This window comes from Gobio gobio (assembly GCF_949357685.1).
Source record: "Gobio gobio genome assembly, chromosome: 13".
NCBI lineage: Eukaryota > Metazoa > Chordata > Actinopteri > Cypriniformes > Gobionidae > Gobio > Gobio gobio.
Window position 1 is genome coordinate 14,999,945 of NC_137106.1, and position 24,705 is coordinate 15,024,649.

Genomic DNA, 24,705 nt, shown 5'->3' on the forward strand with positions numbered 1-24,705 from the left:
GGGAAAAAAAGTATCTGTTCTTAAATGAATTAAATTATAACTAAAAGTGTATTGAAGATATTGCTGTAAACTATATAGGGAGCCCTTACTTGCACATTAATATTAAAGGTTAACAACAGAGCCCAAACTATTAGCCTAAATTCAGTTGCTATTTATTTTTAGGTCTAATAATCAACACTCAAATAACATAGTACGCAAACATGCAAACTTCACATAAGGCAGTTTTTGCAATAACTAATAATCTAATAATAAAATTGTTTTTTCTCCAATTCGTTGTTGAAATATAATAATTTATACACAGTGTCTGTCATTTTCATGACAGGTTTATTTAAACATACAGGAAATAATCAAGATATCATTAACAGGTTAAGTAGAATATAATGAATATAACGGCTAATATAGGTCATATATTTAGTGAAAGAGTTGATTTACTCTAGTGAATAAAATTCTGTGGACACTGAATGACTGCCTGAGGTAAATGTGATGCTAAAGTTGCATGACATTGTTTAGGCTAGTTTACAAGCAGTTATATTGACGTCTTTTCGCTGTTGAAACACTGATTGAGCGATTACACCACATATGATACGTGACAGTAAGTTGTAATGTATCCTCAACATACCTTAGATGTTCATTCATGTTTATTCTTAAGGAAGAGATGATCGATCGCGCTCACAGATGATCGCGTTCACGCGCGCGCGCGCCGCGGCTTGAACTGTGATGTGATCAGTGATGCCACATTAAAGAGCGTCAAAACGGCATTTATCGTTTGAATTCCGTGATACATGTTGATCGATGTTTGTGTGGGAACTCACAGTGAAGTCTGTTCCTCTTCTCATCGAGAACATGAGCTCTGGCTGTCAGTGCTTGTACATGGAGCTGACGTGGGTGTTTCTCAAATATACTGCTTCAGACAAGCACGTGCAGGTCGCGGTTTCTGTTTGCGTCATCACAACATTTCGGCCGTGTTGTTTCGGTGATAAAAGTATTTCGGCCGAAAACCGAAAATGCACTTTTGGGCCATTTTCGGCCGAAAATTTTCGGTGGCCGAATATTCGGTGCATCCCTACTAAACACAACAACGTACACATGACAAATCGAACATAATCCTCGTAGAAAGTGAGAATAGAGTGCGTAGAAACAAATCAAATGTACTGAAATGAGTCTGTACATGTATACATTTACATACCCTCATCCTCAAAACATCAATAAAAACTGTATAAGGTCAAAGAAAATATGACCCAGACAACATTAAGTGTGGGACTGTGTTTGGTTGCCACTTGTAAAATCTGGGCCCTGAAACAAAACCAGCTGAGAGCTACTGCATTAGTGTATGTTCAGCTGGAAATCTGGACTGCATTCTAGAGCCGTATGTCTTAGCCTTCTGCCAAATGCCAACCAACAATCTAGTGTTTTTTTTGTTGTTGTCCGTTTCTATCGTAGCTTATCTCTGTCTGTCTCTTGTGTGCTTCATGGCCTCCTATGCCATTTCACTTGTTTCCCACCTTAGAAGGGCAAAGGTTGTTTTATGATGAGTTGTTATTCTTGGTTATACAACAGTACACGTGAACTTTGTCAGCTTCAGCTGAAACAGGATGGGTGGGTGTTCATGACAGAGTGAAGGCAGGGGCAGTTCTCGCTCAAGAGAAAGACAGAAGACGGTTTGCTCTGATCAAACCACGAATACCGGTGTGCTGTAATCCCTGCCCTACATCTCCACTTTTAGTTTATGAGCAGGCCCTGCTTCTGGTTTTGCCAGTCTGATGATTTCTTTTCCAATCGGAGGAAGCATACAGTGAAATACTTGTGATGGTTATCGGCAGGCCCGATGCTAAGCACCCTCAAACGCAAGCAAAAGCACCCTCAGTTGATACTGTAATAATATACTGGCGAAACAGATGTGGCAGATTTGCACATTTGTGTCCGAGCTCTGGAGAGCGTTAAATGCATCTATGTACAGCGTGTTTTTGCAGCGGTGACTAATGTACTAGCCAATCACAGATAGTTGTTGATCTCTCGAACGCGATCAGAATCTCACCACTCAAAACGTTTTTAGGCTATTCAGTGCTGAGTTAATGCAGGCTCGGAAACCTCTCATTAACAAACATAGTCAAGACAAAATGTAAGTAAGAGATTTATTGTTGACAACTTTTTATAACGTAACTTTGTGAGATCGCGATGAACTGACAAAGCAACAGCATTTTGGTGATCGTAGCGATCTTGGCTCACTTTCGAGGCTACAGTCTATAATATTTATTTAATAAAACTATTGTTGCTAAGAGGACTTGACATCTAAATATAAATGCCACTCTGCATGAGACCGAAATATCCTCCTGAGATAGGGTTGTGCCGATGGACGATATCATCGTCCATCGTGATGGCTGACCGACATCACGATGGAGCGCCACCATCGTGATCCCACGCCCCTGTTGCGAGTCTGTTGTGAGTGCGACACACACTAATCCTCTTCTATAGTATTAGTTAAAGGGGCTATATGCGTTTTTCTGAAATTTAAACTCGCGACTGACACCTGTGGCCAAAAAACAGAACTGCTCTCATTTTCTGCTCGCTCTCGCAGCGGTGGTGACGTCACATCCGCAGACAGCGCGGGAAAAGACGACCCGCCAGAAAATAGGAAAAATAGGATACAGGCTTATAGGTGCACCCACTGTGAGCGGACAAGGTGTCAGTATGCTCATCAGGAGATGTTTGAGTCATAAATGGTAAAATAAAAAGGCTATTGTTACGTTTATTTTGGGGAAAAAGTTGCATATAGCCCCTTTAAACTAAAAACTAGGGCTGCAGCTATCGATTCTTTTTGTAATCGATTAATCTAGCACTTAATCGATCGATTAATCGGATACTTTTTTTTCGTGTTTTTAAACAACCAAAACAAATAATGCATATCGAAAATGAAGAGGAAAAGCAATTTAATTTATTAATATGCACAACAGGTTTCATGCTGTAATCTAGCGCTGACATCAAAGTAAATATATTTTATGTAGATTTCTACACCTGCAGCATTTACCATTAGGCTACTAACAAATAATATATCATATGTGGTGAGCCTATTTGCTATGGTAACCTAGCAACCTGTGTGTGTGTGTGTGTGTATGTGTGTGTGTGTGTGCGCGCGAGGCTTCATTGCAGTTTGGTACAGCAGAAATACATACATTCATTTTTAATAGAACGCTGCATTTGGCTTGCATCACTTGCATAGCGGTGCATTTTAGGTGAAGCATCCGTTCGAAAAATCGCGTCACAACATCACGTCCCGGTGTATACAGTGAACGCATGCTGAAATTGTTGTTGCGTGGCTACATAAAAGTTTAAGCATATGTGATGCATTGCCACGATTGGTCTGACTGGCGAGAGAGAGAGGAGGGTGCATGTGTGTGTGTGTGTGTGTGTGTGTGTGTGTGTGTGTGTGTGTGTGTGTGTGTGTGTGTGTGTGTGTGTGTGTGTGTGTGTGTGTGTGTGTGTGTGTGTGTGTGTGTGTGTGTGTGTGTGTGTGTGTGTTACTGATTTTTCTACTATCAGTTCTGCGCTGCTCTCCGCGCGAAAAGAGGTCTGCCTTCAGGGCGCGCACTCGTTGTCAAAGACGCGACACGGCTCAACTCTCCGTGTCACAGAAAAAAGCTGAGCACTGAACGGATAAGTTTTCCGTATTGTTGTTTTTGAATAGTGCACAACCGCTTCAATGTTCAAACTGGCAAGGCTTTAAAAGCATTTACTTGACAAACTTTATGAGGACGAAAGTGAAAGCGGTCTGGCTTCGGGCTTGCGCGCCGTGTGTGTGTGTGTGTGTGTGTGTGTGTGTGTGTGGCAGCTATAAGAACGGTAATCAACTTACATAAACTGTGTAAAACATGCAGTTACTATAGTGATTCTGGGCATCTAGAATCTAAACTAAATTCAAAATGTATCATGCGCTATGGTGTGCTTCCTGAACATTGAACAGCGGTCTGTGTGAATCAGATCCTGCGCGGATAGTGCGCTTCATAGGAATGTAACGAGGCTTCGAGGCAGCATTTTTGCCTCGAGGAATTTTTGTAATCGAGTTAATCGAGTAACTCGATGAATCGTTTCAGCCCTACTAAAAACTTAGCAGGGATTGCTCTGTAAATTAAATTGAGAATGTAACTAATGCATATATATGCTATTTTAAATACTGCAGTCTATGCCAAATATATATAGCCTACATTTTGAAATAATTTGAGGCTGAAACATCCATAAGCATGTGTGTTTATTTTAGCACTTCCATCAGTGAAACAACACAGCCTATAAAACATTTAAACGATTTTCAGTAAATAATGGTTACCTCAAGAATATAAGAAAATTAAATATTAGTTAGAAAAATATTTGATTCATACTATTTCCCCGCAAAGATGCGTCATATACCGCTCTGCGCTTTGGGACACGAGCTGGATAGACACCTTCTCGAATATCTTCATCTTCATGTTTTCTCCTGATGTTGCAAGGCAACACTTGTTGTAAAATATCTGAAGAGCGGATTTTATCTTCCACAAGGTCAAGACATTTAGGCAGTGTTTGATTATTCACTGCCAGAGAAAACAAAACTAAAATCATCGGCGTGTGTGTGTGTGTAATGCGCTATTCAAATAAACCAAACTTGACGCGCCTTACCAAGTTTAATAACAAGAACAAACTGTTAAATAAAATTTGAAGTAAAAAGGTATTAGCCCTACAGTGTTTTTTATACTTTCCCACAGTAAAGGATGTGAATAATTATAATAGACTTAATTATAAGCAAACGAAAGGAAGAAACGTTTATAATCCCCTGCCTATTGTTAAAATTCACGGAAAATCGAGTGACCAGATCCAGATCGCCAAACAGAATGAAAAAGTGCTCTCTGACCATTATTTCCTTTCTAGGCTAAACAAAGCTTTGTGCTTCACTCCTGTGGTAATATATTCACGTGAAACAGCATTCACATACAAAACACTGGGTTAGTAAAATAACTAAATAATTTTTTTAAAAGTAGAAAATAGTATTTATGTAAAGAGTTATATTAAAATAAAAAGAGCTCAACTCTGAAGTGGAAGGAACCTATTTTTTCCCCCTCAGAAATATAGTATATAGTAAAGAGATATAGTATATAGTATAGAGATATATCAGTTCGCCCTGAGGACTGATCTTCACACAGTACCAAATGACTCAAAACGAGAGTGCTTCTTCTATTATAAAGGAATTATGAAAATTCTTTATTCATTTATACTCCCGTAGGCCTATGTTGTTTCAAACTTGTATGATGCAAAAACTGTTGATGATGAAAAGATGAAAAAAAGTTGTTTTGGAACTCACTGACTTTCATTGTATGGACAAAAAAAAAAAACTGTTTGTGTTCTTACAGAATTTACTTTGGGTCATCTGATCATAAGTATGTAAAATTCACGTGGAATGTTTTGTGATAGGCAGTCGAAATTGAATGTGATCAAATCACATTTGAAACGTATACACTAAAGGTGCGGTCACATTTACCATTGTTCAGTTAATGTTTGAAGGTGATATGTAGTCATTTCAATAGGAATCCAAGTGATTAGGAATTTTGTGTGAGGGTGAAAGTTTTTCAGATATATCTTTTAATTTTCTCAATAAATGAGTTCTGGTGAGTTCTACAGAGCAGAGGATAAAGCATATAACATAGGATTTTTTTTAATGCTCCAAACAATGCATACAACCTTTTTCTGGTTCTTAGGAAGATGACATGTTAAAATGCTAGTAACGCATTAAAGCAATGTAAAGGCAGACTAATAGATTAATAGACAATTTGTAGCTAAATATTTTTGAAATTCCAATTATTGGTAAAAGTGATGACTTGATCATAAATTTCTCACTGTACACTGCTATGTTGCTTAGCCTATGTTTTTACTTTACTAGTGCACCCTCAGTAATTTCAGAAGCACCCTCAGTGATTTGATTTAGGAACCGGGCCTGGTTATCGGTGTCCGATAAGAGTAATTACCAGACTTTGCACCAGGGGATTATGGAGAGGCTAAATTTCTAGTCTAGTTAAATTAAATATTGTGGTTCACTCATGTTGTTCCCTCTCTTTTCTCTCTTTCTTCTTTGCTCAAATGAGCTGATAGATTCTGACACCATTTTGTCAGTATGCATTCATTCTGTTGCAAAATCTCAGTTCTCAATACAGTTTTAGTTTTACAGGGACATTATGGGACAGTTTAGTACTTTACATGACATCATTGTTCTCCTTTCTCTGTAAGAATGAGGCTTTGAGTTGACACTTCTCCTCAGATTAAAAGGAAGTGAAATCTGTTGTGTATTTTACCACGTTTACCAAATGGTACTAAGGTCGTTAAAAGTCATCGGCAGATTAGCTTTTCACATCCTGTAAACAAGAACCCCATCCCTGCACTGCCACTGACATTAACAACCAGTTGTTTATCTTGAAAATAGACATTTTATAGAGGAATAGTATACGTGATCTTGAAAAAAATGACTTCACTTTTTCAGTCATTCTTTGTGTTCCTGTGAACTGTGACATATAATGGTGTTATAGGAAGGATGACCGAATCTGGTGCACAACTGAGTGTCCCTTCAGTTTTGTGCTGTCAGGGAGTGGGAGAGCCTCGCTGACAGACATCCAGCTTGTGGACGAGGTGTTAAAGTGTGAACACAAGAAGATTACAGCAGCTCCTCCCACACACAAACAAACACTGAACCAGTCCAGCTGTCCCAGTTCGCCCTGAGGACTGATCTTCACACAGTACCAAATGACTCAAAACGAGAGTGCTTCTTCTATTATAAAGGAATTATGAAAATTCTGTATTCATTTATACTCCCGTAGGCCTATGTTGTTTCAAACTTGTATGATGCAAAAACTGTTGATGATGAAAAAAAGTTGTTTTGGACCTCACTGACTTTCATTGTATGGACAAAAAAATACAGTTTGTATTCTTACAGAATTTACTTTAAGTCATCTGATCATAAGTATGTTAAATTCACGTGGAATATTTTGTGATAGGCAGTCGAAATTGTATGTGATCAAATCACATTTGAAACATATACACTAAAGGTGCGGTCACATTTACCATTGTTCAGTTAATGTTTGAAGGCGATATGTAGTCATTTCAATAGGAATCCAAGTGATTAGGAATTTTGTGTGAGGGTGAAAGATTTGCCCACGCAAATTTCACATTGTGTTCTAGTTGTTCACACGAATTCTCTGTGTTGACCAACAGACAGCTGTTTGGTTTGAAAGTGACTTCTGCGTGAACGGGAATTCCTCTTTTGCGCACAAACGAAGATCTGCTGCAAGGAAACGGCGTTTCTGATGGCTGTACCGAACTGTAATGGACAACGTAGCTCCTATAATGAGGAAAAAACAGATATCCTATAAGTACTGCACCTCATCTGGGATTGCCAATGCGCTTGGATTTGCTCAGACCTGCTCCTCCTGTGATGTTTTACATCATAGAAAATAGTTGTGAGAAGAGCTCATCAGATTCCCCAGCTCTTAGCACTAAAAGTCATCTGTAAAGGACGTTGAATGTCTTTTCTCCTCAAAAACGCCCCACCCTTTACCTGCGCACAAACACGCCCGTGTTTACATTTGAGCATGTGTACAGAATACAGAAGGTTTAGTGTGCCTTAAAGGGTTAGTTCACCCAAAAATGAAAATTCTGTCATTAATTACTTACCCTCATGTCGTTCGACACCCGTAAGACCTCCGTTCATCTTCGGAACAGAAATGAAGATATTTTAGTTGAAATCTGATGGCTCTGAAAGGCCTCCATTGGCACAATGGCACTTTACACTCTCAAGACCCTTAAAAGGTACTATAGACGTCGTTACAAAGTCCATTTCACTACAGTGGTTCTAAAATAACTTTATGAATCGGCGATAATACTTTTTGTGCGCAAAAAAACCCTAAATAACGACTTGCATAGTGATGACGATTTCAAAACAAGGCATCATGAAGCTTCGAAGCGTTATGAATCAGTGAGCCGAATCATGATTCGGATCGCGTGTCAAACCGCCAAACTGCTGAAATTTGGCGATTCAAACTGCTGATTCGACTCGCTGATTCATAACGCTTCGAAGCTTCATGATGCCTTGTTTTGAAATCGTCATCACTATGTAAGTCGTTATTTAGGGTTTTTTTGCGCACAAAAACTATTCTCGCCGATTCATAAAGTTATTTTAGAACCACTGTAGTGAGATGGACTTTGTAACGACGTCTTTAGTACCTTTTAAAGGTCTTGAGAGTGTACAGTGCATTGTGCCAATGGAGGCCTTTCAGAGCCATCAGATTTCAACTAAAATATCTTCATTTGTGTTCTGAAGATGAACGGAGGTCTTACGGGTGTCGAACGACATAAGGGTAAGTAATTAATGACAGAATTAATGACAGCACACCTACGTATTACATAATCGCTACAGATCAATGGCAGTACAAAGGTGTTTAGCAGTCATAGCCAACTTTTCCGAAAAGCTGTTTCGAACTCCCAAAACTAACTGATTTTGTTCAAAATGACGTCACATCAGTTTGATTTTAATCAGGGCCTTTAGGATCTTTGTTGTTGACACGATTATTGAAGTGGTCTGCCGAGACCGATCACTGTTCACCAGTGGTAGTAATGTGCATCTCAAATGAATCAGTCATCAAATGATTCCTCATCGACCTTTGACCTTGTTCCACACCCCCCTCTCTGTGACACTGTTGAGGAGTGGGGGTGTGAGAGTGGGAGTGTGTTTGAAATATCTCTAAGGTCTCCTGAAATAGCTCAGCTGAACTGGAGTGATGCACACACAGCAGCCCACATGCTCTGTGATGGTGTAATGTTCCCTCAGTATCCGGGACGGCACGCCGGACACAGCTGCAGCAATCTGCTGCCGCACAGAAGTGATCATATTCAAGTTCATTAGCTTCTGTGCATGTTTGTTTTGGGTGAAGATGGGGAATTCCACCAGGGATCTGGCTAATGGATGTCAAGCACTGTCCGGATTTTCTTCTTAAAGTCTAGTGTGCTACAGAGGGCTAATAGTCCTCTGACAGAGTTTTAGTATAAGAATCACTACAAATCACTTGATATGTTTTTGGCTGTATAAAATGAAGCAGCAAATGCATTTTTAAATGGACATTACGATTTTTTAAAGGGGTCACGATTTGAGAAATCAACTTTCCCTTGAGCTTTTGATATATAAAAGGTCATCTTAGAATATCCTGTAAGATTCAGAGCTGAAAAGTTCCTTGTTAGTCAATGTAAAGCTTTTATTGACAGCTGGCTCAGCAAACGATCGATCTCCAGAATGTTCTTACCTGTGACGTCAGAGAGCAGTGAAACGCCGCCTCAACCGAAGAAGACAAACGCCTAATTCTGTAGCCCAGCCCACCAATTCACACATTACATGTAATAGATAAATAACATAGGCCTACGTGGAGCTAAACTGGATTGAGCTACCAAGCAATAAACATTCCATTAGCTTCCTTCAGATTTCAATATTAGCAATGCATGGTTGAACTTTATTTTTAATGAAGTTCCAGCTCACATGGGTATTGCATGTTTGTTTGCTTCATTTCACCGGATTCATTTGTAAACAAGATACTGGATTTGCAGACAGAATGAGATTAAAAACTATGCTGTGCCTTCTGGATCCAATAGGAATGATGCAACACTATTATGTGAGTACATTTTTTTATATGTGATAGTATTGCATTATGTTTGATATACTGATTATGTGTCACAGGCTGGAGAATCTTTTGTATTTGAGGTGTTGTTGGTTCATTGTGCTGCGATTCATGATCAGACTCCGATATGTATGGGCCAGGGCTCGACTAGCTTAAATAGTGAAATAACATTAATTTATTGATGTGCGTTGTTGACTCTCATGACTGATTTGTCTGCAGTGAAGTTTTGCTGGTGCACGTACTTGGCTTTTGGGTGAGCGCATACTCGTGTGTGCGTGTGTGTGTGTTAGTTATGTACGGTTCGCGGTTATATCCACCAATCGGGCCAGCCAAGTAATAAAAAATAACATTCCAATTAATTGCGGTGGATGAGAGATAAATCATTGTGTTTGTTTGATAAATGCATTTTGCGAGCCCTGTGGGCGAATCATTCCGGTTGCCATTTCTCCACATTGGTTTTCAAAACAATTCCTCACGTGTACTGACGGGGGAGCCGAAGCTCATTATAATATGTTATAAACTGTTATCCAATCATAGCAGTGGGCGTTTACTTCCAAGTCTTCAACGCGGCACGACCATAAAAACCGAGCGTTCCAGGAGCTAGGCTCAAAACCAGGGTTGAAAATATCCTATTACTTATTCATTATGATGTTTTTGAATGTAAAACCATGCGAACGTCATAAGTTGACAGTTTTTGCATTCAAAAGTTTTTGGGTCAGTAAGAATTTTTTGGGAGAAATGTATTCAGCACGGATGCATTTAATTGATCAAAAGTGACAATAAAGACATTTATAATGTTACAAAAGATTCTGTTTAAAATAAATGCTGTTCTTTTGAACTTTTTATTCATCAAAGAATCCTGAAAACGGTAATTTTACATTTGAATAATATTTCACAATATTACAGTTTGTTTTATTTTTAATCAAATAAATGCAGCTTTGTTGAGCATAAGAGACTTCTTCTAAAAATCTTACATATCAAAAACTTTTGAACAGCAGTGTATGCATTATATTTATACATTTATAGCCATATCACCCAGGGCTACAAATCACCTGGTTTCAGGTGTCATTCACATTTGTGCAGGGTTTTTCCTGCATTGAAAATATTTTGGCAGCCAAAGATGCATTTGATCATTTGATGTGATATACTTGACGTTCTGCAAAAGCCGTCTGCTTTGAAACACTCCCCTGAGTGTTTGTGTTTTCACTTTGTGAAGAGTGTCAAAGGTTTCTCAGGGCTCGACATTAACGCTTGCCCGGGACAAGTGGATTTTTTGAAGGGGCAAGTGAAAGAGAATTTTACTTGCCCGACCGGACAAGTAGTTGATTAAAACGTCAATAACCAGGGTGTCCGCGGGTCCTTAAAATGTCTTAAATAAGGTTTTCCTTAAAAAAGGCTTTAAAAAGTCATAAATTCAGATTCGATGGGTCTTAAATATTTTTGGTCACATTACCGGGAACATTGCTCCAGTCTGAAGGACACAGTGACTGGGCGCCCCCATATTAGTTTGCGCCTCAGAGAATCAGATCTGTCGGATTTACATAACATAAATTCATCCTCGTCTCACGAAATACATGAAAGTAAGTGACTGCTGAACTGGGAGAAGAATAGAGTAAACTATATAGTTAAGTATATAATGTGTATCTGATATGAATAAAACATGTAGTCAAACTGTCTGAAAGGATTGTCATTGCTGCTATAGACATCAGTGTGTATTTTTTTGCTAGTAATTATGTGAGTTTAAATGTCTGGAACCTAAAATAAACATTATGTGGTTGAAAACACTGAATAGTTGTGATATGTGACGAGCGCTGAGCTTTGAATATTTATTTCATGAATACATTGTATAAGTTAATATTACAAACTGTTTCTGCATTTATTTTGGATTTATTGTCAGAACTGGGCTCACATGGGTAGGGTACTTTGCACGGTGTGTGTGGATGACCATGTTTGTCCACCACTACCAAAGACCTTTTTGACCCAGGAAAATCCCTTTTGTGTTTTACCAAAAGTCACATCCAGTAACCCCGGATTCCCTCATCATTTACCATGAGGATGTTGGTTTTTTTTTTATTCTGTGCTGCACTGCCTATTTATACCCACATGGAAACACAAGCAGAGACTCTCGGTACAGCAGGTTCAGGCATAGGCAGGGAAAGAGTCCGTGCCCTTCCTCCCTCTGCACAGTTTCTCACTGATGCATGAACTCTAGTTTTTGCCACGTTGCTGTCTACACACAGTACTATAAAGTACAGAGTTAGTGATATTGAATAAACAGTGAATGGACCCATCTATCACAGATTTTTTTGGAGTGTGAGCCATTGCCTTCATAATAATAGTTTACTGTAATCTGAGTGTAAAGCAGCAAGAAAAATGAATCTTGATCTTCCGTAAACATTGTGTTTAAGCTCTATAAAGGACAGCAACACTCAAATGTTTAAGTGTACTTGGACCCTGAACTAAATGCCATTCAGTATCATACTGTAAAACCTACTGTAAAACCATAAATGCAGAACAACACCATTTGAGGAATAACTTAACACATCCTTTGTCTTTACTCTCATTAGGCTAAATGCAAGATGTCTCTAGTGTGGTTTATCCGGGGACAACGGAACTGCGCTATCTTTTATTAGAGGCAGGATAGCTGTGACCTGTGAACTGTGCAAATATGTTGAGAAAGTTAAACTGAGGCTGACGCACGTTTGGTCTGCTCTGGTTCAAGGCCTATTATCCCTTATCTCTGATAGAAAACATGTTTCTACTGTGACACTCGATTCTAAACATTTTCCTGAGTTCTGTAATGGTTTACATATGGTTGAGAATTTTTGCCATTTTAAAAGGGCAGTTCAAGCCTAAAGCCTGAAAACTCGGCCCTGCATGTACCTTCCTGTTCAGACGTCATGTCTGGTAAAACTTACTCTGCTTCTACCTTTACATCTGCAAGGCGATGTAAAAAAAAAAATAGACCGTTATTTTATCAGGACAACCCACAGAGTTCTGTGGACCTTTTTCCATCAAAAAGATACTGTGAATTAAAATAATAAAAACCCACAAAAAGCAGTATAAGATCCAACTTTTTGTGTTTGGAGTAGACAAAGTCAGCATCTTCCAAGAATGTTCTACAAAAGCTCTTTTAAGGCATAACAAAATAGAAATGACCTCTAGGAATGGCACACATTGTGTGCAGATGTTCAGAATATTGTTTTCCCTCTATTGAAGAACATTTATTAGAGAAATGGACTAAATGTTAACATTAGGAATAATGTGTGACTGGATGGAGCAAGACTTCCTTCTTTCACAGTCAAAATAGATGCTTTTTTCCATCTGGAATGGTTTATTTATGATTAATAGAATACTAAGTTCCACTACGTCTCTTGAATGTTTGCTGTTGAAAAGAAAAAACTGCCTAAAGAAGACTGTCAGACATAAAGTGGACAAGATGGAACCTAAAACATGGGAATTCAAAACATTTTAAAAGGTTCAAGAGCAAGGATCTTGTGTCATTTATTACTTTCGTGAGTCTAAAATCTCTGGACCGGCTCATATATTTATGTCTGAGGCCTCGGGGGGGTTTTATCAGGTGTGTCCAAGTTTGTGAGGGCCGTTCTCTCTCTCTTCTAGTCATCAAAGCCAAGAGATGTCAGCTCAAACCAGGCAGTGCAATGATTTCTCTTCCCTTCTCTCATTCTCTCTGTTCTCGAGGTATTTTTGGAACTTAATGAAAAGAGAAATCTGAACTGCTTGGCCTTAAAAGGGATGTTTGGGTCAGCTGAGTGGAAAGTTGTGTTATTAATGCGTTTGACGTCTCTCTCACACTGTGTTTTGTTAAAGAGGCTGGAGAACACAGGAATGCTCTGGGTTGGACCGTTCAGTTGAGCTGGACTTGATCTTTGGGGAGGGAGAGTGGAAAAGGGGCATAGTTAGCATTTTTTAGAAGCCATTCCAGCTCACTTCAAGGTCCACTTTTTGCCCATTGGGACATGCTATGGATGAGGCTTGTGCACAAAGTACATGTAACTCTAAGAATTCTTTTCTGTATGGAGGACTTGAAAGTAACTTAAAAGTGTATTTACTAGCGAAAAACAGCATGCGTTTTGCCCATTAAACAAATCTCTCTGTCTCAGCAGAAACTTTGGGTTTTAACAGCTCATCATGTGGATACTGATCTCTTTCTTGTGTCTTTCCCTTATATGATCCCATAGAATATGATCCCATTCTAGAAATTGTACTCTGTCCATGAAGAAATATTTTGACTGTATGGGTGACTGTGCTACAGTCCATTTGCATGCTTGTTAAAGAATGGATGGGAATTTTTTGTTGTTTGTTGAGATTGGAGCATAATAGTGGTTTTCCATGATTATTATTTTCTATAATTGTGATGAATTATAGAATGTGAGCTGAAGAAATTAGTCTTTGTTTGTTTGAGGTTGACTTTGTGCATAGCAGAGATAAATTATTATTGGTCGATTTGTGAGGGTCTGTTTTGTACTTAAATGACATTTAAGATAAATAAAATTGATTTTTTTTTTTTTATAAATCAACGTGTGCAAGTTTTTAGAAATGTTCCCTTGGCATTCACGTTGGTTACATAAACACTTTTATACCATTTACTTTAAATTTAATGTTGCAAAAAATTTAATTTGGTGTAACATCAAGTAAAATGTAATAACATGTTTTCCTTACACCTAGCCTAGAAATCTAGACGCACCCTAGCGGCAGCAAATCTAATTTGCAGCCAGGGTAGTCTAGCAACTCTCCGTTGGCTTGCGAGCTGGAAAAACCTAACTGGTTAGGCCAATCACATCGTGTATAGAGTCGGTGGGCGGGCTTAACATAATGACGGCAGAGTTGCCGCGGTTCCGCAGTGCTACTTGTAAACAAAGAAGCTGATGAACAGCGGTCTTTCGAATTGGCTTTGGCCGCGACTCTGGAAGATTTGGAAGACAAAGAACGGCAAACCCTAAATAACGACTTACATAGTGATGATGATTTCAAAACAAGGCATCATGAAGCTTCGAAGCGTTATGAATCAGCGAGTCGAATCAGCAGTTTGAATCGCCAAATTTCAGCAGTTTGGCGGTTTGACACGCGATCCGAATCATGAATCGGCTCGCTGATTCATAATGCTTCGAAGCTTCATGATGCCTTGTTTTGAAATCGTCATTGAAATCGTTATTTAGGGTTTTTTTGCGCACAAAAAGTATTATCGCCGATTCATAAAGTTATTTTAGAACCACTGTAGTGAGCTGGACTTTGTAACGACGTCTTTAGTACCTTTTAAGGGTCTTGAGAGTGAACCGTGCCATTGTGCCAATGGAGGCCTTTCAGAGCCATCAGATTTCAACTAAAATATCTTCATTTCTGTTCTGAAGATGAACGGAGGTCTTACGGGTGTCGAACGACATGAGGGTAAGTAATTAATGACAGAATTTTCATTTTTGGGTGAACTAACCCTTTAAGAAAGGAATATGTTTTTGGAGTTTTGCCGACCGGATACGGCGAAAGTTTAATCCATCAACTTGCTCTGCTTCACCTTCTTCGTTGCTCTGGTAGGTTGTAGCGCTATCCTATTGCGTGCAGAGGGAATTTGAAAGACAACCGTTTATCCCGCCCCTCGGATATGAGCCCTGCTAATGGTGTGTTCCCAGACCCAACATCTTGATGTGGGTCTGGCTTGTCAGGCTACCTTACACCTTGAATACTTAACTTATTATTACACAACTTATTATTATTATTTTTTTATTAAATCTATTTTTGAATAAAAATAATCAAATATCATTGTGTATTTAATAAACATAAGTTGTTTTTGGGGAGTTGCACAACATGACATTTATCATTTGAATTTATAACAAAAATCAAAAAAGAGGTCCACTCTATGACTATCATAAACGGTTTTGTATTGAAAAGCAGTTTTGTAATTTCATTCAGAAATTTTAAACCTCATTATAGAAGAGGAGTTTAAGACATGTATGTTTAAACTTTTTTAAATGTATTTTGGAATAAATTAATAGACAAAATGACTATCATGTCACTGACCCATTGCTGTATTTAGTTAATGTCTGGCCATCTCCATGTGTCATTGCAACAAGACTGTTCTCATCTCATTGAAAGAGGAGTGCTGCTGCTACTGAACGAAATTATCAAATAAAAAAAAGAAAAGATCACTGATGTCATTGGCTCCCTGACAACACACACAGGATAAGACTAAGCTTTTAGAACACTTGGTGATGCCTATTGACCTGCATTTACATTGGAATGGCTGCCACACATATTCCACACATCCCACTTCTTTTCGATTGGTGACAAGGTAGCGTAATTGGATTTAGAGCTGTCAGTCAGTCTGAGTAGGACTAAATGCCTGAAGAAAACAATCTTTTTTTTTTATCTTTACTGATAGTTTTTAGACACTTTTTAAAAAAATTTTTTAATTTGATTTATCCCCCTACCCCTTATTTACCAAACATGAGGATATTTATTAACAAGATATTGTGAATATTGTCCTATAGAAGGAAGAAATACTTTAGGAATAATTTAATAATTTTATTAGAATGTACATAATGATAAAATATAAAATATGCAGTGTAAAAATGAATTTAAAAAAGATAGATAATGTAAAATAATGGACCAAGTACATTCTTCCTGTACATTCTGAAAAAAACATTTTAATTACTCGTATCATGAAATAAGATTCTGGTCCCCCCAACCTGTTCAGAATAGTGAAAGTTTAGTAAATGTTAACATGATTGATAATGTGATTGTTGCAAACATCTCTGTAAGGATGTTCACACTGGCATGTAGTTATTTTTGCAATAAGAGGAGGGAAAGGCCAAAAAGTTCACCAAGTTTTATTTCATTTTAATGTATAAAACAATGAATAATAAGTTCCGTCATATTATTCAATTTCTTTTACAGTTTTTTGCTGTGGTATCGATTCAGTATCGATATCGAGGTATTTTAGTCTGGTATTGTATCGAAGTCATAATTTTGGTATCGTGACAACACTAGTCTCTAATTCTCACCAAGACTGCACTTATTTGATCAAAATACAGCAGAAAAATGTAATACAGTGAAATACTATTTCAATTCAAAGTAACTGCTTTCTATTATAATATATTTTAAAATGAAATGTATTTCTCTGATGGCAAGGCTGAATTTTCAGCAGCCATTACTCCAATCTTCAGTGTCACTTCAGAAATCATTCTAAAGCCCGTGGGACTAGTTTTCTTGGAGGAACGCAAGCGTCTGTAATTGCCAATATTGTATTTTCCTAATGCTACTCCTCGTGTTTTTTGACCTACTTGAGCTACCATTTGCCCACCAATCTTTTGCATGCTTTCATTTCAGTATGGATGATATAATAAATAGATCCAAACGAAGATACTTGTTTCGATTGCTCGCTTATGTGGGTTTATTATAAGCAGACACTTCTGAAGTTTATTTAAATGGGATTTTTATAAAAATTAAAGGTATATCTGTAAATAATTCATTAAAAAACAGAGATGTTAGTCCGAATCGGTACATGACGTCACAGACGTTGGGTGATAAGAAATAACTTAAACATGTTTATAAATCTAGTCCTGTCTGAATAGGGCTTTATATTCTGATTCGGTGCTCAAGAAACATTTCTTATTATTATTGAATGCAGTTGTGCTGCTTAATGCTTTTGTGAAAACCATAAAAAAATACAGCATTTATTTGAAATAACATTTTTGTAACCATGTTCGAGTTTTTACTGACACTTTTGATCAATTTAAAGTGAAATTGCTGAATTCAAGTATTAATTTAGTTAAAAAAGGGAGACAAAACTAAATGGATACATGGAAATCAAATGGGTAGAAAGAGGTTAAAGAGTGTCTGGATGTATGTGAGAGAGGGAGAAAGAGGGGCGGTGCAGGCACCTGTATCAACATCCTGAAGCTGACTTTCATAAATCCTGTGCTGTGGTTGGTGGAATTGATTGGGTGGGGGGGATATCAGTACAGAAACACTGAAACAGGAAGCAGCATGTAAGCGGAACACATGGGGAAATTCAATTCCAGACTCCTCTCTTTCTCTTCTCAACAAGAAACAGGCTCTAGTAGCCACATTTCTGACAAGGAGACGAGAGAACGAGAAAGAGTGAACATGAATGCAAAGAGGAAAAAGAAATCAATGGGGGGAATAAAAGAGAGAGAAATCGGAGTTGGTCGGCGGTTGGATTCCAGCACTACTGTCAGTCCTTGTTATGTCATCATCCGTCATCAACTCTCAGTCCAAGAGTGGGACAATAACTCCACGTCTGTTTCTCACGTCAGACTTTCCATCTTTCAACGGTTGCTCTTTGATTAAAAGCCTCATTAGACGCACAATGTTCAACCTGATTTGTTTTGATTCGCCTGATTGAGTGTCAGCAGGGCTTTTGTGAACTATTTCAGCATTTGTTAGCATGTACAGAGCAACATGTTCATTTTGATTTAAGAACGTATTAACAACTTGATAAATTGTAAGCAGAGCTGGAGGCAACCGTGCTTGTGTTTGCCATTAAAGTAAGAGTTTGTTGTCACTCTCATACTCAATTTTCACCAACACAGAAGAAAAAAAAATGGTCTTGGGCTAGAGAAATTGGCTTTGTTCTGGCTTCTTAGACATGCTCGAACCAGAAACCGTGGAAAAGTGGTATGAGAGGTGTGCTCTCACCACAGATGAGGAGAACCTTCATCAGCATAATCCTTCTGAAATCATTGCCTGCATTGTAGCTTTTCTTACATCTACAACCCTGGCTTAATAGAGTGGTGCAGGTATGACTTCACTTTGTAGGCCAACCGGCTCACATCACACTGGTTCCCTCAACAAAAACCCAATATGATTTTCCCATAGGCTTTTGGATTATCGCAAAAAAAACAAGCTCTGTGATCAACAAAAGTGTATGATACTTACACGTTTTGTCCATCAAGATAATTGTCAAAGATGATGAACACAACTTTTATTAATTTTGAAGCCTAAATGTAGTCGCCGGAAGGAAAAGGCTAATGGTAAGCTATAAACGGACTACAACCACGGTCCCGCGATTTCAACGTCACCATCACTAAGCTTCTGACAACTCTTTCAGTCCTTATCTCTCAAAACATTTTCCCAGAGCGTTTGAGTTAGGCTAGTTTATAAGAGCACAATTATGAGCATAGCGAGGCTGTAAAAGCGGACTGAGTTTACCTTTTCGGCATGATGACATTTAATCTTCTCGACAGCCTCTGTAGTCTTTTTTAGCGACTTGTTAACTGCCACCTTTTTCAAGACACTTAACAGCTTCAAAAAGTCACGAGTGGGGTACTACTGATGTGTTTTATGTTGTAGAATAAAACGTGAAAGTGTCTTGAGCTTGTGTTCACCACAGACCTTATTTCAGCTATTTAACCAATACCCCATTAAAAAAAAACCATTGACTTTGAGGGAACCGGAAGTGCTAAAATGCTAACTCGTCATACCTGCACCACTATTATGGATTTAAACCTGGAAATGTATAAATATAGGTTTAATTTTTTTTTTTTTTTTTATGAAATAAATGTAATAATGTAAAAAAACATTTTTGGAACATTCCCATATCATGTTAGATAACATTATCATCAGGTTTTAATTAATTAATTGTATAAATAATACATTTATTTAATTTTATATTAATTTTAGAAATTAGATATATATTTTATTTTATTTTAAAAATACAAAATATGTCATTTTCACTATAGTGGCGTCAGACATTCTGATCCCAGTGTATGTTATCACCATCTTCATTTTTCTAGTACTATAGAAAAGCTCCGTTCTTAGATTCTTGGAGGTGTCTAATGCTTATGCGTGCTTGAAAGACCCATAATTTCTCTCTCTCTCTCTCTCTCTCTCTCTCTCTCTCTCTCTCTCTCTCTCTCTCTCTCTCTCTCTCTCTCTCTCTCTCTCTCTCTCTCTCTCTCTCTCTCTCTCTCTCTCTCTCTCTCTCTCTCTCTCTCTCTCTCTCTCTCTCTCTCTCTCTCTCTCTCTCTCTCTCTCTCTCTCTCAGCATGCGATCTCATGGCCCTTCTGTGCTGGATTGTTTTTCTCTGTGATCAGTGAAAATATACATGTTCTCAGAGAGAGGAATGTACAGGCTAACATGTTGCAGGTCCCCTGTCTCTTCTCTCTTTCTCTGGTTCTCTCTCAAAGTCTAAAGCAGCATGGACTTAGCAGAGCTTCCACTCCCTCTCCCTCTTTTCAGTCTGATAGATTGGTGGTTTAGAGACCCTTGTGAGGCGTTTGTATTGTGAATGGTCTGAGGGGCTTTTGGAGGGATGTTGTTGATTTTGGCTTGTGTTAAGTGAGGTTTGCTGTGTCTGACTCATAAACACATCTTCATGGTCTGACCATCTGGATGACAATGCATCTCATTTTCAACATTCCTCTTCCTCTGTTACGCACTCATTCTTTATCCTCTCCTTCTCTCCCCCATACACACTCATCATTTCCTCTTCATCCTTTTTATGACTATCTTTTCAATCCATTTAAAGTAGTTCATTAATTTCTTTCATGCCTGACGTCACTGTGGCTAAATCAAAGTTGGTCTTGTCTAGCTGATTAAAATGTTCTATGTCCTCTTCCCTGTCATTAGTTGCTTCTTGATATTTATAACCGAAAAATGAATACCTGTGTTCAGTTGGTTGAATTCCATACCGCATTATGTCATTTAGATCTGTGGAAACACGCCGTTAATCTGTCTGAATATCGGTTTGTATTGCGCTAAGGCGTATAATTATCTTGCGAGATGCATATCTTTTCAAATTTTAATACATTGTCTTAATTAGAGAGAAGGCAATTATGTGTTGTTCAAAAAAGGAAACATGGAAGCTTAAAATCTAAATTTATTGAAATGGAATTTGATCAATTTCCTATTGCTTATTAAAGAGGTAGCAATTATTTACTCAGCCTGTTTCAAACATGTAAGACAAAAAAATGTTTTATGGTGAACACGAATGGATTTTTTTTTCTAGATTATAGATTATTATCTTTTCCAGATAATGGATGTGAACGAGGACTGTCAAGCTCCAAAATGATTTTAAAAAGTACATACGACTTCTATGCTATATAGTCTTCTGAAGTCGTACAATTTACATTTTTTGTCACTTATAATCTTCTCTTCCAGTGAACTGTTAAAGGAGGGTCTAATGCTCTTTCATGCATTCTGACTTATTTACACGGTTAAAGAGTTGGATTATCATGCTAAACATGGTCAAAATGTTTAAAAACAATTAGTTGGACATATGACGGAGTATTTCTGTGCCAAGATTGATATAATGTTAACAACGTGTACATATAGTGAATCGAAAGATATCAAGGGAGTGTGTGTGTGCTCGAGATTCTTTAGCTCCGCCCACTGCACGCCTGCTCGAGTTCACCTATTTACAGAAATAATCGGTACAGAGTATCTGTCTTTTATGAATATGATAAAACTAAAAACTCTTTGAACATATGAAGGATGCAATACTAATCTATAGGTACTATAGGTATCTATAGGAGTTTGGCAGAAACTGTGTGTGTTATGCCCCCTTTAACTGCTGTAGATGGATGTCAATGAGCTGGACTTGAAAAATCTCAAGTCATTGGGATTGGTTTTGATTGGAAACTGTATCAACTGATTTGTTGAAAATATCTGACTGATTTACATACCATTCGGGCATTGCCACTTCTCTCAAGAAATCAAATTAACCCGCCAAGGAGAGTTAGGGCAAATTGCAAGATTTTCAATAAATAGTGTCTTAAATTTAAGATGAGGAACAAACTTCAATACAAAAAAGGTATTCACAACTTCATAAGCCTTGGAATATAGCACGTTTCATATGGACCACTTTTAAAATGCCTTTCTGACATTTTAGATATATTCTTCAAAAAGTACATATTGTGCTCCACAGAACAAGTAAGTCATACAGACTTTTGATTAAATAATAAAACTAAGAACGATTTTTTGTAGCATGATTCTTAATTTTAGTCTTATTTTGTACAGACAGTCTCATCATGTCAAACACTGGTCATATGACAAATAGAGCAGTCATCAGTCTTCCATAAACTGTGCAATCAGTCAGTTAACGATTATTATTTCAGTTTCTACCCGCGGCCCCAAAGCTGTCAGTCTGTCAGCCGTGCAGCCTGGAACTATGTCAACATGACTCTGACCTGACTCATTCCCACCCATAATAGGATATAGACACAGCCTCCTGCTGCAGCATCAGTGCCTTTTGCAGAACAAAGTCTTTGTCCTACAACACACACACACACACACACACACACACACACACACACACACACACACACACTGACAAACAGAATCAGGAATTCTTTAGCAGAGAGAGACTGGCCAATTCCTGATGGATATCAGCATTCCCACACAGTTTCTTCCAGTAACTTCAAAGGATGATGAGGCAATTGTCTTCCTAGGAATTCCGTTCATTCGCTGGCTGTTGTTTGTGGGAAGTGTTACCAGTTGTGGTATTGTGAAACTTTTTTAAATTTATTATTACTACAAATTTTTACTGTATTCCACATATTCCTGTTCCTGAATAGAAGCTCTAGTAATGAGTATGTGTGCGTCCACCCAATTATTGAGGGTAGTTTGGAGAGGACTGCACAACATACCACACATTCAAGCGATTCTTTTTTGTTCTGTTTGTTTGCTTTCCGTCTGTTTTCTACCTCAAAGTCAAGACCGAAATCAGTGCCAAAGGTCAAGTATATTAAACGCCCACCCACTCTGATATATTCATCCCTCTTTTTCTCTCTCTCTTGCTCTGGAGAATGCAGTGTAAATGATGCCGTTTTATCATTTTGGGCTTCTGGTATTGTGTTTGTAGGTCATGCCAACCAGATGGATTTAGAGGGAAAAGGCTCTTTTTTCAGGCCTTATAAGGACATGATGCAGGCAAATCTCACATTTACCATTTTCACTTGGCATCTCTCTTTCTCTCCACTCCCCCTCTGCAGCCAGGCGCTTTGCGTGGATTATATAAACCTGACACTTGTGCAAAAACTATTCCTTAATTTTATACAGTCAAACAAAAAAAATGATTTAGACATCAGATATGATTTTGTGTGTGCAGGACACTGTAGCTCATTTATGTGAGGATAGCAAAATAAAATAAACCGCGTCTTATTATACCCAAAAACATTTCATACAGTGGACTACCAGTAAAATTGGTTAAATAAAAAAATATTCAGACACTTTGACCTGACCATGTTTTGCTGAAGTGTTTTTTCTTTAATTGCTAATGCGACCTTTTACTTTTACTTACAGACTGAACAAAATGAAGCATAATTGGTTGATCTAATTGTGTACTTAAATTTAAATGCTGACAGCTGATTGGTCGATTGTAATCCATTACATACCTTTCTATCAAAGTTATCTGACATTATCAAGCTGACTTTGTTCCCTTGGTATCCAGGTTGGTTTCATATGCTTTTGAAAAACATTTTTGAAAAAATTATGTTTTATGATCCTTTTCTTTGAATTATTAATTCATAAATATCAGTCGTTTTTGGGGGTTCTCACCATGTGAGCTATTACAATCTTGCTTTACCATAAAAAGCTCTTATCTGATATTTATGAGACTTATTGACATTAGTCACGTCAAATTACTTTGATTTGGTGAACAAAGGTTTTTCAAATATTAATATTTTAACAAATCTCTTCACCGTTTTTTTCTGAGAAATAATATATAGATAAAATATAAACATACTAAACTACTTAAGAATGTCTTTTCCAGAATTTTATTATTTTGATTAGGCTTTTTTACCCTCTTCATTTATGATATCAGGAGTCAGGACAGTACGTTTTTGACTTTATGCCCCATTCGCCAAAAATGAGTGTCATGTCTTTGACCCAAGCTTTTGTTTTGTTTTTCTTCACCTTCATCAGTCTTCTGTAATTGCTCATCCAGTTGTGAAAGCGGCCTGTCATTTGAAATCACATTCAGGTTAATTCCTTGGGAGGTGGTTGCGAGTGTTTTGCATGCTGCACACACAGAGTATGTGTGCAATAACGCATTAGAGAACATGTTCTTCAGGTCGGACTCAGGCGTTTTATATAACATTCCTGCCTGTCAGAAAATACGAACATAAATACAAAGCATTCAGCTGCCAGTCTAATGTGCCAGTAGAAAACAAAAAAATGGATTCCAAAGATGTTACAAGGTTTTTCTTTTCTTCTCTTTAATCACCCATTAACTCACTCATCCCTCCCCCCTCAGTTCTCTTGCAGTCTTTCTTTCTCGCTTCTTCACACTCTCTCACGCACACACTCTGCCGTTCGTGCCATCTTTTGAACCTCGTACTACTTCTTTGGGCGTCCCGAATTCCACGTGTTTAATTTGGGCATTCCTTCCCTTTGCTCACAGACGAAACAACAACAACAAAGAGCGAAAATTTTCTGGACCGTGAGCTCACCCTTCTAATCACTCACAGGAAATGGGCTCCTGAACAGCATGAGAGAAAGAGGGCAAAACAAGCTTTGGATATATCGTGCGGTGAGTTTATGATTGTTTATGAATGTAGGTTTCGTGTGCTATAACTTCGCTTCGTTTCTGGTAATGTGTCTTAGTGTAGTTTGTTTAGGTCGTTTTTTTTAAAACTGGATTCAGAATGTGATTAGTAGTAGATGTTCTTGATAGGTTGGTTTTTGTTCCAATCAACTCACTTGTTGTTGGCACACTAGGCTGTGTTCGCTCATATCTGCACGTCCATAATGCTGTTAGGCTTCTAGTTCCTATCCAGATGGACACACTGGTCAACAGATAGTTATGAAACTCTTTGACTGAATTGTTTGTGCAATGCTCCCTGGTATACTCTATTCTGATTGGTCAGTTATAGTATTCTTTGTCAAAAATTGTTGTATAGTGATGATGAGCAAAAATACCAATGAATCAAATGATGAAGTCACTCAGACAAGTGTCAAAAGGTCTTTTAGTGAGAATTTTTTTTATGAAATGAACTTGATGCTTATTTACGGGTATACAGTATCATTATGATCTCTATTCCTGCTAAGTTTTTG

General features: G+C 37.9%; 1 protein-coding gene across 2 annotated transcripts in view; it reads left to right on the forward strand.

Moving 5' to 3' along the window:
• luzp1 (leucine zipper protein 1) overlaps positions 1-24,705 on the forward strand; it is a 56,882-nt gene that overhangs the window by 9,752 nt on the left and 22,425 nt on the right. Inside the window, exon 2 of one of the 2 annotated variants that reach the window (XM_079833871.1) lies at positions 24,053-24,181. The exons of the other annotated variant lie outside the window; for it this stretch is intronic. The gene's annotated coding sequence lies outside the window, so the exon portion shown is untranslated. The remainder of the gene's footprint in view (positions 1-24,052; positions 24,182-24,705) is intronic. 2 annotated transcript variants of the gene reach the window in all.